The following is a 15,047-nucleotide window of genomic DNA, read 5'->3' on the forward strand; positions in this document are numbered from 1 at the left end:
ATTCCCTAAACGGTGGGCAGTTGAGTTCCGGTGCCGGAATCCTAACCACGGCGATTCCATTATTCATTAAAAAAACGCCGTGGTTAGGATTCCGGCACCGGAACTCAACTGCCCAGCGTTAGGGAATCCGACACGCTATTGCGCATGCCCAGAGCGAGGTAATCGGCGACTCTATACTTATCAACAGCGATGGATCATTTCATAGCTGCGCCACACGGCGAACTAGCCTAGATGCCTACTAATACGGGCTACCAGTTAGACGTGACCAGTCGGCCTATTTATTTTGTAATTATCATTATGAATTATATAATTACTATACTGTACATGACTAGTTTTATGATTTTTCATAACGCATTATACTGTACATAACAACATGCAATCACAAGTTGATTTGTTGACGGCAGCCACCGCGTGGATGTGAAAAAACTGTTCGGGAAGTCAGGGTCGCAACGCTAAAAACAGCATTACGATTCTTAGATAGATACTGATACTTATTAATATCATTATAATTATTTTAATGCGTGGCGTAGTCGTATTTTAATTATTAATTCATGTATGGCATAGGCCAAGTTTCATCCATCGCTCTCTCGCTCGCGCAACGACTATCTAGGCTACAGTAAATCCCTATAACACTCCGACTCTCGGTGGTGTGGTGTGTGTGGCACTATTCGTGCAAGCTATAATTCACTTCCCAGAGCTCTGGGCATGCGCAATAGCGTGTTGGATTCCCTAACGGTGGGCAGTTGAGTTCCGGTGCCGGAATCCTAACCACGGCGTTAAAAAAATAGGGGTACATTGCTTAACCGATTTTCTAATCAATTTCTTATAAAATAAACTTTCTAGGCCTAGTCTAGTAGGCCCTCTAGGGTGATTGCATATGAGGTCAAAAGGTTATAAAAGTTGACCTCGCTACGCTCCAATGCTCCTGGTAGACAAACAACCTCCAGTTACTATGCTCACACATGGCATGGTGTTTACACACACAGTGATTACATGTATTATTTGCTCTTCAATTGTATATTATTTTTGAGTAATGCCAAGTTTCTGTGCAGTGAAAGATTGTGGTAGTCGTTCAAACAGAGATGTAGGAGTTTCTTTTTTTAGAATTCCTAAAGTTTCGAGGCTACAGTACAGAAAGAAATTACTGCTTCGTATCTACGCGTAGGCTTTCGTAGGTAGATCGTAGGTAGAACGTAGGTCATTGTTCTCTCCTACGATGTATTGTTCGTAGCCTACGATGTATTGTTCTCTCCTACCTACGATGTATTGTTCGTAGCCTACGATGTATTGTTATGAAATCTAGGCTACGTCTCGATCGTAGGGTGGTTCGTAGAAGCATGGACAATGCAAACAAACAATGTATTGTTTGCTAATTAAAATCCTACCTAAAGATAGTAGGTCAATTTTTGTAGCCGCCCTACATTGTAGGTAATTGTTCTCTCCTACGATGTATTGTTTGTAGCCTACGATGTATTGTTTGTTATCCTAATTTGGACGGAAATCCGCCGACGAAACGACATCGGGCCGGTGGACATCAGCTCACGTAGAGAGAGTCGAGGCTAGGCTAGGCCTAGCTAGCCTGTTTCGGCGGCCCACACTATAAATTATTTATTCCTACCTTGTTGGGTTAGCGAATTATAAAAACAACGACAACTAGGCTAGGACACCAACAAAACATATGCAAAATAAATATATATTCCATATTAAGATTTAACATAAATAAATAGGCCTTTTAAAATGATTACGACATGTATAAAGAAAAAGGCCCGACCAGAATTTGGAGGGGAAAAAACATGTGAGCTGAGCAGTTTAAAGAGAGTATTAAGTTTCATGTCATGTGACACAAAATCCAGGTACACGATCTTAATTACTGTTTTATCGTCGTCAGACGGTTGCCACCCTAAAAAAAAAAACATGTGAGAGATTGCGGTAAGCAGAGAGTATCGCGTTTCATGCCAAGTGACCCAAAAAAAAACTAGGTCTGTATTAATTACGGTCGTTCTGTCGGCAGTCTTTTTGAACGACCGATTGAACGTCCTGATGCTATATTTAGAATGAATTGTTTACGATCTTTTTTTCTCGGCATCGTTTCTGGATGGGACGTTCGCTATATTATGTTTATTAGTTGGCCTGTTCGTTGCGGTTCACCTGTGTTGGATCGTGTCTCTCTCTACGTTATACATCGTGGGAAATTTATATTTGCCGTTGAGTAGGTAATGCTATACACTTATATAACTCCAGAGTACAAAGGTAAAATGTAACCGATAATTTTTTATCTAATTTTAACAATTTTTAGCCTCTTAACTTTTTGTGTGTGTTTTTGTAAATTGTATTTTATATTTTTGTATTTTGCCAGTTTTCAAATCACATTTCTGTTTTTAAATGGACAATAAAGTATATATGACTATGACTATGACTATGTAAACACGCACGAAGGAAAATATTACGATTAAAAAATATTATTTATTTTTTATTAATTTACAACTTTGTCCTCCGCCAATTAAATTTAACACATTAATTTCACACCTTACTTTACTAAGAACATCGTAGGGTTGTTTATTTTGGTTACGAACTCCCTACGAAGTTCAGAACGTAGCTCATTGAAAGTTTATTGAGGTTACGAAGCCAAACAATGGAACCTACGAAGCCAACAACGTTGCCTACGTTCTATCTACAAAGCTACTTCGTAGGTAAAGTTGCAGTATTTTCTTTCTGTACTGTACATGGTGCTGAAAAGCAAGAAATAAAGGGAAAGGCTAAAAGGCAGAGGGTCTGGCTAGCCAACATTCATCATAGAGAGGACATAAATGTTAACAAAATCGAAAATTATCGTGTATCTTCTAAACATTTTATTGGAGGTATTTGATTTTCAACATAGTTGAGTATTGTATGTTAACCTAGACTATATTTATATACATATATTTGATTGGTCAGCCACCTCCAAACAAAACTTTCTGTCAATTGCAGAATCTTCAATGCTCTTGTTTCTCTTACAAAATGGGCATTTGACCTCAAGTACACCATCACCGCAGCAATTGCATGTTATAAAGCCATCAGGCGATGCACCTATAAACGGCCATTTCTCATTCAGCATTAGACCAGAATCAGTAACTTTAAATTCGACATGATTTGCCTTTGTGATTGATTCATACTTTTGTCTAGCTCGTGGTTGCAGCCCCATCTAGTCGCATCAGTTGAAAATTTCATGGTTTCTGGATAACAGATGCTTTTTATTAGGCTTACACTTGGTGCCCCAGCATCAGTTCTGGAAACCGCTTTCATTTTGGATGCTGTAATTCTACCCGCTCTGTAACGAAACCAACTGCTCGACTTTGCTTGTTCCCTGGTCTGTTTTTCAACATTCACAATTTCTTCTTTCGTCAAATGCAAATGGATGTTTTCACATTTCTTAACAAGCTCAGGATACGAAAGCATCAGCGCCTCTGCATCATACAGCTTGCTCATAACAGGTGGAAACTTTTCCTCAACCTCTACTGGAACAAATGCCTCACAGTATTTATGCAAAGTACTCAGGACTACAGATTTTGGTGCAATCAGTGTCAGCTGCTCGACAAGGAATGCAAGCCCTGGGTCATTCATGACATGGAAAGCCGTTGTGCATGTTTCCACTGATGGTGTAGTAGTTGAAACTGGTGGATCTGGGGTGCCCTCATCAATTTACTCATCTAGTTTTCTTTTTTTGGCCTTTGCTGATGAAACGTCAATTGAAGCCACTGGTTTTGCCACCACATACTTTCGGTTTGGTTCCATCCAATAAGCTTTAACTTGGGTTACCATTTTCTTTTCTCTGATGCGTACACCTGCTTCGATGCCAAATAGCAAGGTTGAAACATGTGTGCACACCTCCAATTCCTGCCACACAATCACAATGTGCACCATGGATTTTGCCCTCACTGCAGATAACCCAAGGTGACAACGGTTTCTTAGAGACCGACTGTGAGTGCAACACAATAGTCAATAAAATAATATTAACAACAAATAATATTATTCCTTTAGTTTACAGACATTATATAAAAGATTGCATTGTGTTTATTAATTATACAGTACTATTAATAATTGTTTATTTCAGTCGGTTTCCTGCTTATCTTATCAGTAATTAACCATGCTTATCCATCCATGGTCCGGATATAAATTAAAATAACTTCATGGTTGTACCATAAAATAATGGTTTTACATACAGTACATAAAAAAGGGCATAGGCTTTTCTCCAAAAAAGGTTAGAACTTAATAAAATTATTAAATAAATAAGTAGTACAATTGTTTGTATCCCTTCTATCTAGCTAGGCCCAGTCTTACACAAGGCATAGGCTGTAGGCTACTACTGCTAATAATAATATACTATTACTAGCCTACTAGCCTCCTCCTAGTTAGCGGCGGAAGACCTACTACAACAAAGTAAATTCAATATTACTTGCATCTCCTCTAACAACTTTAAAATCTGGTCTGTGTGGGGGACAAAAAATGCCCATATCCGACAGAAATCCATTAGCAAATTGATTGTAAGCCTCTGTAGATTTGTAGGCTTGAAAATTTTCAGCTGTGTATGGGCTTGGCGTAGCGATTAAGTATGCCATGATATCCATCGATGTGAGGTCCGACAGACTGTCGATTTCGTGCGAAAATTCATCTTTATTGATCAAGTATGGGTCTTTACCGATACCTGATATTTTCTGAAGATATCTTCGACGTTCAGTTGTTGATAAATTATCAGTTATTGCTGATAAAACAATGTTTGGCAACGACAAACTAGCGGTGCTGACTGCCATTGTCTATACGTAAACACACTGACCACGCTGTACTCAGAGTTTGCTTGTCTACCAGAAGCAACTCGAGCGGAAAATCATTGACCCGTGACATTATGCAATCACCCTCTACAATTTCTGAGCATTTTTAAGCATTTCACATTTTTAAAAAAAAATTGCGCTGCGAACTTGCTTTTGCGCACTTGGCCCGTACGCAGCTTAGAAATACCGTTTTTGCACTTGATTATTGTTCTTTTTTTTATGATGTATTTCATTTTTGATAAATGAGGAGGAATGTAAAATAATTACACACTTGCACATCAAACTTCAAAAATCGTGCGCTTGAAAATGGGTTATTTTATTTCAAGCACATCTAACAGCGAAAATCGCCAATTACAGGATGCCTTAAAGATGAACTTGAGTACAGTATATGATTTTGAGTTTCTGATATTAAAATTACATAATATTCTTAACAATTTTATTACGTGGACTCATGGTTATATTGGCAAGAGTAATCGTGTAGTACTGTAATACCTTCGTGTGCCGTTTCCAAGATAAGAAATAAATTTAGGTCGAAGAAATACAAAGGGTTTTAATACCCAACTTTGTAAATTACAGCATGTTTACCTAAGGAAGCGCGTCCGGTGAGCAGCAATAGCTTCTGCTTTGTTAGGCTGTTCAAATCTGTTACATAGAGGTGGAGGGACATTAAGTTCTGGCTGAATAGCATCATCAGTGCAGCATATGATCACAGAGTCCAAAAGTTTGTCAACATACTCTGAAAAAAAATTGAATTGTTTTAATCAAAAAATATTTTAAATACCTTGAACTGTTTAAAAAACTGTACTGTAACATGATTACAATGGATGTACAGTAATAAACTCCCTTTCAATTGACGGGATAGAAATTGGACAAAAATTGTATTAGTTTACCAGATAAACAATATCATAAAAAATACACAGTACACATTTTTCATTCATTCAGAAATTTAATTTGTACTCTCAATTGTCGTATTCGATTGGGAACTTTCGTTGTCAACGTAAAGATTCGTTGAGTACTTTTTGTATTCAAATTATAAATTTGTGCAGAAAGTCATTTGAATAGAAAACGTTGAAAACGAAAGCTTTTTCGTTAAGAACAATCTCAACGCTCAAAATACTCCGTTAAAGAAGTACTCAACGGAAAAACTGTACTCAACGGTGAAAGTCTAAATCGAATACGACAATTCCATATTTTAATAATATTTTATCAACACAGGCAGTAATCATATATTTCAAACTGTAAAATTGGAATTTTAGATTATAACCATATAATATAATATATATAATTACCATATGTTGGTGTCTAACTGTTTAATAACTTAATAATTTATAAACATGTGTTGACTAACTCTGTGAAAAAAAGTTTTAATAAGAAAATATTACATCACTACCACCACTGTTGGTTTCACTTTCACTATCGGGGAATATTAGATTTTTTTAAAAATAAAAAGTGTACTGTATGTAGTCTAACAAAATAAGAGAAAAAGAGAGAGCAGGTTATAGTTAGTATTAATTTTTTTTTATGTGAAAATACCTTTGTCTGCCATTTTAGGGACAAACTGGAATGAAGAACACTCCATTGTCTTCCTGACTTTTCCAATACAACAACCACAGTGCTCGTCATATGCATCAGTTTGCACAGCAATGTTACACATTCTTGTAGTTTCAGGCATGTCATCACTCATCATACCTTCATTGTTGAAATCAACGCATTGATTGATTGATTTATTTCGAAATATCCATATATATATAAATATACAATACAATTTGATAAAACAAGAGACGACAAGTAACAAATAAACTTACATAGACAAAGAAATGAATATAACAAGGATAACACAAAAGTTTAAAATTAATTCAACTTATTTCCATTGTGGTCCTTACTGCACCAGTAACTAATAGAATGGCAAGGTTCGATTTTATCCGCTATATTAGAATCGGTTGGTGGCGTGCGTTGGAATGTAAACTTAATTTGCATACCATGAGTCTCTTCCGTTATAAGGCTTGTTGTTTGTTGCCGTCGGGAGAAGACAATTTTGTTCTTCTATCCTAGGCTAGCCTATAGGCCTAGCAATCATGACTCATTCACTCAACTTGCACGCTCCCTCTCTTCGTATGCCCCTGATCTTCTCTTTTTTTTTTAAATTTAGAGAGTATGGCTCCCTTTTTTAATGTTCTGTTGTGTTTCCCAGAAACATCAAATTCATCTGAGAGGCTGAAGCGAACCTCGAAATCCTCTTCTGAATAATGATGGTTGCACACAGGACCGAGTAGTCAGACGGGGTGAAATTCAGTCTTGTACGGGAAACGGCAGCAGTCCAAAGTTTACGAATATTCTCAATGGCCTTCATGCGCGACAAATCCTTCAAATTCACTAGTGAGTCCACTAGTGATGGCGTTACTTTTTTGGCTGTCAGTTTTCTTCCATAATTGCAAGCAGTTGATCTGCCTTTCCTCATCTGCTGCCATAACAGGGTTATCTTTTGTCCTACTGTTATGAAATTTATGGAACTCATAAAGCTCAACAATGACCAAATACGTTTTACTATTATCTCGGCCACAGTGTGAACAGGAAGCATCATGTTTTCTGGGGGGGCGGGGCGAATCACTTAATAATGTTTAGAAAGGCTGTATCTAAGATTTTTTAGTTATTTGATTTTTTTCTTACCACGTTTGCCTTTGCGGTTGAATCGATGGTGCCTGTCTGTAGACTACCAAAGCTTCCGGTCCAAACACCGCTCCATCTATCCAAAATGACCGCATGTATCTCATTAGCTGTTGCATCGCCAGTACGTCTCCAGTCGATTCAAGGTGTCTAAACGCTGCCTGTATGTGTTCTAGCGGAATCACCGGTAATGACATCAACTGCCTGATGATCTAAATTAAAAATCATTTTTTTAAATAAAGTAGACGCATGAGGATTTTCTTACCAAGTGTGTAGCAGCGTCAAATACAAATACAAATATGGCCAAAAAAAATGTTGGTACAATAAAATTACCTTTGTTTTGAGTGAAATAATGAGTACCTACCTGTACTTACGGTAGTTCGCCTGAACTGTGTTCGCAGATTTCTGTTTCACTTTCTGCAGATACTTCTCTCTGTTAGTTTTTTTATTATTTAGAAATTCAATTTGGTCAAGTGTGATCATATTCACACAAGGCGGTGTTGCTTACCTTTCTTGAGGGGCTTGTCTCGCCCAGTGGCTCTTTGCACTAATGTTAATCTTTTCAATAAAAAACACAGGGGAGTGGTATCCATATTGATTTAGAATTTAGAAGGGCTCTGTTCGACCTGGTAGGATGCGTCCCACTGTCCAGTTCGTTGTGGAACATGTATTACATGGCAGATATCTACAGTATACCTAGTATATACCTGCTATAGCGGTAAGCTGAACCACTATCAGGAAGGGTATTTCACTACACTGTAAAATCGTTGCCTTTCTGTTTGCCTTCACATTAACTCGTCTAGGCATTCACTTAACCATTCTCTTTTAAGGTTTGTGTTCTTTCTGCATCAATTTGTTTGTTTTGCAAACAAAGCATTCTTGCCTTTGAAAGTAATTCTTCCTTATCTGATTTTATTGAAAGCCATTCCAACGTCTTATTGCATTTATGCACTATCTTACTTTCCACATAACTTAAACTGGCATTCGGAGCTCGCTTTATGTAATGGTCAGTAATCCAAATACTCTCACACCACTTGTACATGACTTTGCATGTTCTTTTAACTTATCACTGGCGGTTTTACTTACCTTTCTTGAGGGGCTTGTCTCGCCCAGTGGCTCTTTGCACTAATGTTAATCTTTTCAATAAAAAACACAGGGGAGTGGTATCCATATTGATTTAGAATTTAGAAAGGCTCTGTTCGACCTGGTAGGATGCGTCCCACTGTCCAGTTCGTTGTGGAACATGTATTACATGGCAGATATCTACAGTATACCTAGTATATAGCTGCTATAGCAGTACATAAGCTGAAACCACTATCAGGAAGGGTATTTCATTACACTGTAAAATCTTTGCCTTAATGTTCCCTTTCCAGAACCTGAATTTTTCTGACATTTAGCTGCGCCTTTAAAGCTAATTCTTGTTTCTTCTTTGTTCCTAAACCTTCAAATTCATACTTGTCATGCCGCAGCTCTCCATACTGCATCAAGTTGTTTAGCGTGTTTTCATTTAACAGCCTAGCTCTATCAACTTTTTCCACCATGCCTTTGCGATTGTCATCTAAGTGCTGCTTCTTGTCTTCTGCTAAGGTTTGTGTTCTTTCTGCATCAATTTGTTTGTTTCGCAAACAAAGCATTCTGGCCTTTGAAAGTAATTCTTCCTTATCTGATTTTGTTGAAAGCCATTCCAACGTCTTATTGCATTTATGCACTATCTTACTTTCCACATAACTTAAACTGGTATTCGGAGCTCGCTTTATGTAATGGTCAGTATTAATCCAAATACTCTCACACCACTTGTACATGACTTTGCATGTTCTTTTAACTTATCGCTGGCTGTGTTACTTACCTTTCTAGAGTGGCTTGTCTCGCCCAGTGGCTCTTTGCACTAATGTTAATCTTTTCAATAAAAAACACAGGGGAGTGGTATCCATATTGATTTAGAATTTAGAAGGGCTGTGTTCGACCTGGTAGGATGCGTCCCACTGTCCAGTTCATTGTGGAACATGTAATACATGGCAGATACCTACAGTATACCTAGTATATACCTGCTATAGCGGTAAGCTGAACCACTATCAGGAAGGGTATTTCATTACACTGTAAAATCTTTGCCTTAATATTCCCTTTCCAGAACCTGAATTTTTCTGACATGTAGCTGCGCCTTTAAAGCTACAGTAACTCTTGTTTCTTCTTCGTTCCTAAACCTCCAAATTCAAATTCATACTTGTCCTTTCGCAGCTCTCCATACTGCATCAAGTCGTTTAGCGTGTTTTCGTTCAACAGCCTAGCTCTATCAGCCTTTTCCACCATGCCTTTGCGATTGTCATCTAAGTGCTGCTTCTTATCTTCTGCTAAGGTTTGTGTTCTTTCTGCATCAATTTGTTTGTTTCGCAAACAAAGCATTCTGGCCTTTGAAAGTAATTCTTCCTTATCTGATTTTGTTGAAAGCCATTCCAACGTCTTATTGCATTTATGCACTATCTTACTTTCCACATAACTTAAACTGGCATTCTGAGCTCGCTTTATGTAATGGTCAGTAATCCAAATACTCTCACACCACTTGTACATGAATTTGCATGTTCTTTTAACTTATCGCTGGCGGTGTTACTTACCTTTCTAGAGTGGCTTGTCTCGCCCAGTGGCTCTTTGCACTAATGTTAATCTTTTCAATAAAAAACACAGGGGAGTGGTATCCATATTTATTTAGAATTTAGAAGGCCTCTGTTCGACCTGGTAGGATGCGTCCCACTGTCCAGTTTGTTGTGGAACATGTATTACATGGCAGATATCTACAGTATACCTAGTATATACCTGCTATAGCGGTAAGCTGAACCACTATCAGGAAGGGTATTTCATTACACTGTAAAATCTTTGCCTTAATGTTCCCTTTCCATAACCTGAATTTTTCTAACATTTAGCTGCGCCTTTAAAGCTAACTCTTGTTTCTTCTTTATTCCTGAACCTTCAAATTCATACTTGTCATGCCGCAGCTCTCCACACTGCATCAAGTCGTTTAGAGTGTTTTCGTTACACAGCCTAGCTCTATCAGCTTTTTCCACCATGCCTTTGCGATTGTCATCTAAGTGCTGCTTCTTATCTTCTGCTAAGGTTTGTGTTCTTTCTTCTGCATCAATTTGTTTGTTTCGCAAACAAAGCATTCTGGCTTTTGAAAGTAATTCTTCCTTATCTGATTTTGTTGAAAGCCATTCCAACATCTTATTGCATTTATGCACTATCTTACTTTCCACATAACTTAAACTGGTATTCGGAGCTCGCTTTATGTAATGGTCAGTAATCCAAATACTCTCACACCACTTGTACATGACTTTGCATGTTCTTATAACTTATCGCTGGCGGTGTTACTTACCTTTCTAGAGGGGCTTGTCTCGCCCAGTGGCTCTTTGCACTAATGTTAATCTTTTCAATAAAAAACACAGGGGAGTGGTATCCATATTGATTTAGAATTTAGAAGGGCTGTGTTTGACCTGGTAGGATGCGTCCCACTGTCCAGTTCGTTGTGGAACATGTATTACATGGCAGATATCTACAGTATACCTATAGTATATACCTGCTATAGCGGTAAGCTAAACCACTATCAGGAAGGGTATTTCATTACACTGTAAAATCTTTGCCTTAATGTTCCCTTTCCAGAACCTGAATTTTTCTGACATTTAGCTGCGCCTTTAAAGCTAACTCTTGTTTCTTCTTCGTTCCTAAACCTCCAAATTCAAATTCATACTTGTCATTTCGCAGCTCTCCATACTGCATCAAGTCGTTTAGCGTGTTTTCATTTAACAGCCTAGCTCTATCAGCCTTTTCCACCATGCCTTTGCGATTGTCATCTAAGTGCTGCTTCTTATCTTCTGCTAAGGTTTGTGTTCTTTCTGCATCAATTTGTTTGTTTCGCAAACAAAGCATTCTGGCCTTTGAAAGTAATTCTTCCTTATCTGATTTTGTTGAAAGCCATTCCAACGTCTTATTGCATTTATGCACTATCTTACTTTCCACATAACTTAAACTGGCATTCGGAGCTCGCTTTATGTAATGGTCAGTAATCCAAATACTCTCACATCACTTGTACATGACTTTGCATGTTCTTTTAACTTATTGCTGGCGGTGTTACTTACCTTTCTAGAGTGGCTTGTCTCGCCCAGTGGCTCTTTGCACTAATGTTAATCTTTTAAAAAAAAAACACAGGGGAGTGGTATCCATATTTATTTAGAATTTAGAAGGGCTCTGTTCGACCTGGTAGGATGCGTCCCACTGTCCAGTTCGTTGTGGAACATGTATTACATGGCAGATATCTACAGTATACCTAGTATATACCTGCTATAGCGGTAAGCTGAACCACTATCAGGAAGGGTATTTCATTACACTGTAAAATCTTTGCCTTAATGTTCCCTTTCCAGAACCTGAATTTTTCTGACATGTAGCTGCGCCTTTAAAGCTAACTCTTGTTTCTTCTTCGTTCCTAAACCTCCAAATTCAAATTCATACTTGTCATGCCGCAGCTCTCCATACTGCATCAAGTTGTTTAGCGTGTTTTTGTTCAACAGCCTAGCTCTATCAACTTTTTCCACCATGCCTTTGCGATTGTCATCTAAGTGCTGCATCTTGTCTTCTGCTAAGGTTTGTGTTCTTTCTGCATATGATCAATTTTTTTGTTTCGCAAACAAAACATTCTGCCCTTTGAAAGTAATTCTTCCTTATCTGATTTTGTTGAAGCCATTCCAACGTCTTATTGCATTTATGCGCTATCTTACTTTCCACATAACTTAAACTGGCATTCGGAGCTCGCTTTATGTAATGGTCAGTAATCCAAATACTCTCACACCACTTGTACATGACTTTGCATATTCTTTTAACTTATCACTGGCGGTGTTACTTACCTTTCTAGTGTGGCTTGTCTCGCCCAGTGGCTCTTTGCACTAATGTTAATCTTTTCAATAAAAAACACAGGGGAGTGGTATCCATATTTATTTAGAATTTAGAAGGGCTCTGTTCGACCTGGTAGGATGCGTCCCACTGTCCAGTTCGTTGTGGAACATGTATTACATGGCAGATATCTACAGTATACCTAGTATATACCTGCTATAGCGGTAAGCTGAACCACTATCAGGAAGGGTATTTCATTACACTGTAAAATCTTTGCCTTAATTAATGTTCCCTTTCCATAACCTGAATTTTTCTGACATTTAGCTGCGCCTTTAAAGCTAACACTTGTTTCTTCTTTGTTCCTAAACCTCCAAATTCAAATTCATACTTGTCATGCCGCAGCTCTCCATACTGCATCAAGTCGTTTAGCGTGTTTCATTTAACAGCCTAGCTCTATCAGCTTTTTCCACCATGCCTTTGCGATTGTCATCTAAGTGCTGCTTCTTGTCTTCTGCTAAGGTTTGTGTTCTTTCTGCATCAATTTGTTTGTTTCGCAAACAAAGCATTCTGGTCTTTGAAAGTAATTCTTCCTTATCTGATTTTGTTGAAAGCCATTCCAACGTCTTATTGCATTTATGCACTATCTTACTTTCCACATAACTTAAACTGGCATTCGGAGCTCGCTTTATGTAATGGTCAGTAATCCAAATACTCTCACATCACTTGTACATGACTTTGCATGTTCTTTTAACTTATCGCTGGCGGTGTTACTTACCTTTCTAGAGTGGCTTGTCTCGCCCAGTGGCTCTTTGCACTAATGTTAATCTTTTCAAAAAAAAACACAGGGGAGTGGTATCCATATTTATTTAGAATTTAGAAGGGCTCTGTTCGACCTGGTAGGATGCGTCCCACTGTCCAGTTCGTTGTGGAACATGTATTACATGGCAGATATCTACAGTATACCTAGTATATACCTGCTATAGCGGTAAGCTGAACCACTATCAGGAAGGGTATTTCATTACACTGTAAAATCTTTGCCTTAATGTTCCCTTTCCAGAACTTGAATTTTTCTGACATGTAGCTGCGCCTTTAAAGCTAACTCTTGTTTATTCTTCGTTCCTAAACCTCCAAATTCAAATTCATACTTGTCATGCCGCAGCTCTCCATACTGCATCAAGTTGTTTAGCGTGTTTTTGTTCAACAGCCCAGCTCTATCAGCTTTTTCCACCATGCCTTTGCGATTGTCATCTAAGTGCTGCATCTTGTCTTCTGCTAAGGTTTGTGTTCTTTCTGCATATGATCAATTTTTTTGTTTCGCAAACAAAACATTCTGCCCTTTGAAAGTAATTCTTCCTTATCTGATTTTGTTGAAGCCATTCCAACGTCTTATTGCATTTATGCGCTATCTTACTTTCCACATAACTTAAACTGGCATTCGGAGCTCGCTTTATGTAATGGTCAGTAATCCAAATACTCTCACCCCACTTGTACATGACTTTGCATGTTCTTTTAACTTATCGCTGGCGGTGTTACTTACCTTTCTAGTGTGGCTTGTCTCGCCTAGTGGCTCTTTGCACTAATGTTAATCTTTTCAATAAAAAACACAGGGGAGTGGTATCCATATTTATTTAGAATTTAGAAGGGCTCTGTTCGACCTGGTAGGATGCGTCCCACTGTCCAGTTCGTTGTGGAACATGTATTACATGGCAAATATCTACAGTATACCTAGTATATACCTGCTATAGCAGTAAGCTGCCTTCACATGAACTCGTCTAGGTATTCACTTAACCATTCTCTTTTAACACCCTTCATGACATTAAGTTACGATTTATTAATTCCAGCTTTGACTGCTTCAAGATGGCGGCACACCACCACCATCTTGAATTATTGTGAGTTCGATGTCGCTTTCTTCACCATTGCTTTTTTGATGTACACAATTCTACCTTTTTGCTGTTTAGGAGGTATATTGATAATTCGTGGGGTTTAAATTAGCTTTACCTGCAAAAACCTAACCATAAGCTAAAAAGAAATTTACATTAGAGTTTGGATTTGTTTGTATTCCGGCCCATGGTGCCACACGTCACCCGCTGCGCCGGGGGATGGATCGAGGCTAAGAATCAAACTTTTCTTTTAACGACAAATTACAGTTACAACTTAAATAGTATTATATGATCTGGAACTAAATAATTTGACTTAACTCACCACGTGGACAAGATCGATGACTTCCTACAGGTACCCCTACACTGCCTTCATCTTGAAATCCAGATTAACTTTTTTTATGGTGCAATGTGAGAGCATTGGTCTCCTTCATCTTCTTCCTCTTGCATTTTAACTTGTGTTGTTGATCATCCAATTCAGGAACATTCAATTGTTGCTCAACAAATCTTTCTATGATTGAAAATTTTGTTAAGCTCTTCCATTATACTTAGGCCTAAAGTAGTTGGCTATTATTATCTTTGGCACCATTCGGTAAATCTTAATCAGTGACCCCCATTGCATTTTAACTCATGAAATGTCAATGAATTGACAAATGATGGTTATTATTTCAATCATTTATACAATACCTGTATAAGAATTGTACTTGTGATACTAGTGAATATCATTTGTTTTATATGATTATTCGGGCACAATGTTTGTATTTCTTAAAGGCTAAGAATTATGCAATTAAAGTAACTTTATCCTTTAAAAATTGGTTTCTTTGTGTAG

General features: G+C 37.9%; 1 protein-coding gene and 1 pseudogene across 1 annotated transcript in view; one reads left to right on the plus strand and one right to left on the minus strand.

Moving 5' to 3' along the window:
* The window catches only part of LOC140046954 (N-glycosylase/DNA lyase-like), a 45,723-nt gene that overhangs the window by 2,928 nt on the left and 27,748 nt on the right, over nucleotides 1-15,047 (plus strand). The gene's annotated exons all lie outside the window — the stretch shown is intronic.
* LOC140046612 (uncharacterized) lies at nucleotides 76-5,047 on the minus strand (annotated as a pseudogene).

Source organism: Antedon mediterranea, chromosome 4 (assembly GCF_964355755.1).
Source record: "Antedon mediterranea chromosome 4, ecAntMedi1.1, whole genome shotgun sequence".
NCBI lineage: Eukaryota > Metazoa > Echinodermata > Crinoidea > Comatulida > Antedonidae > Antedon > Antedon mediterranea.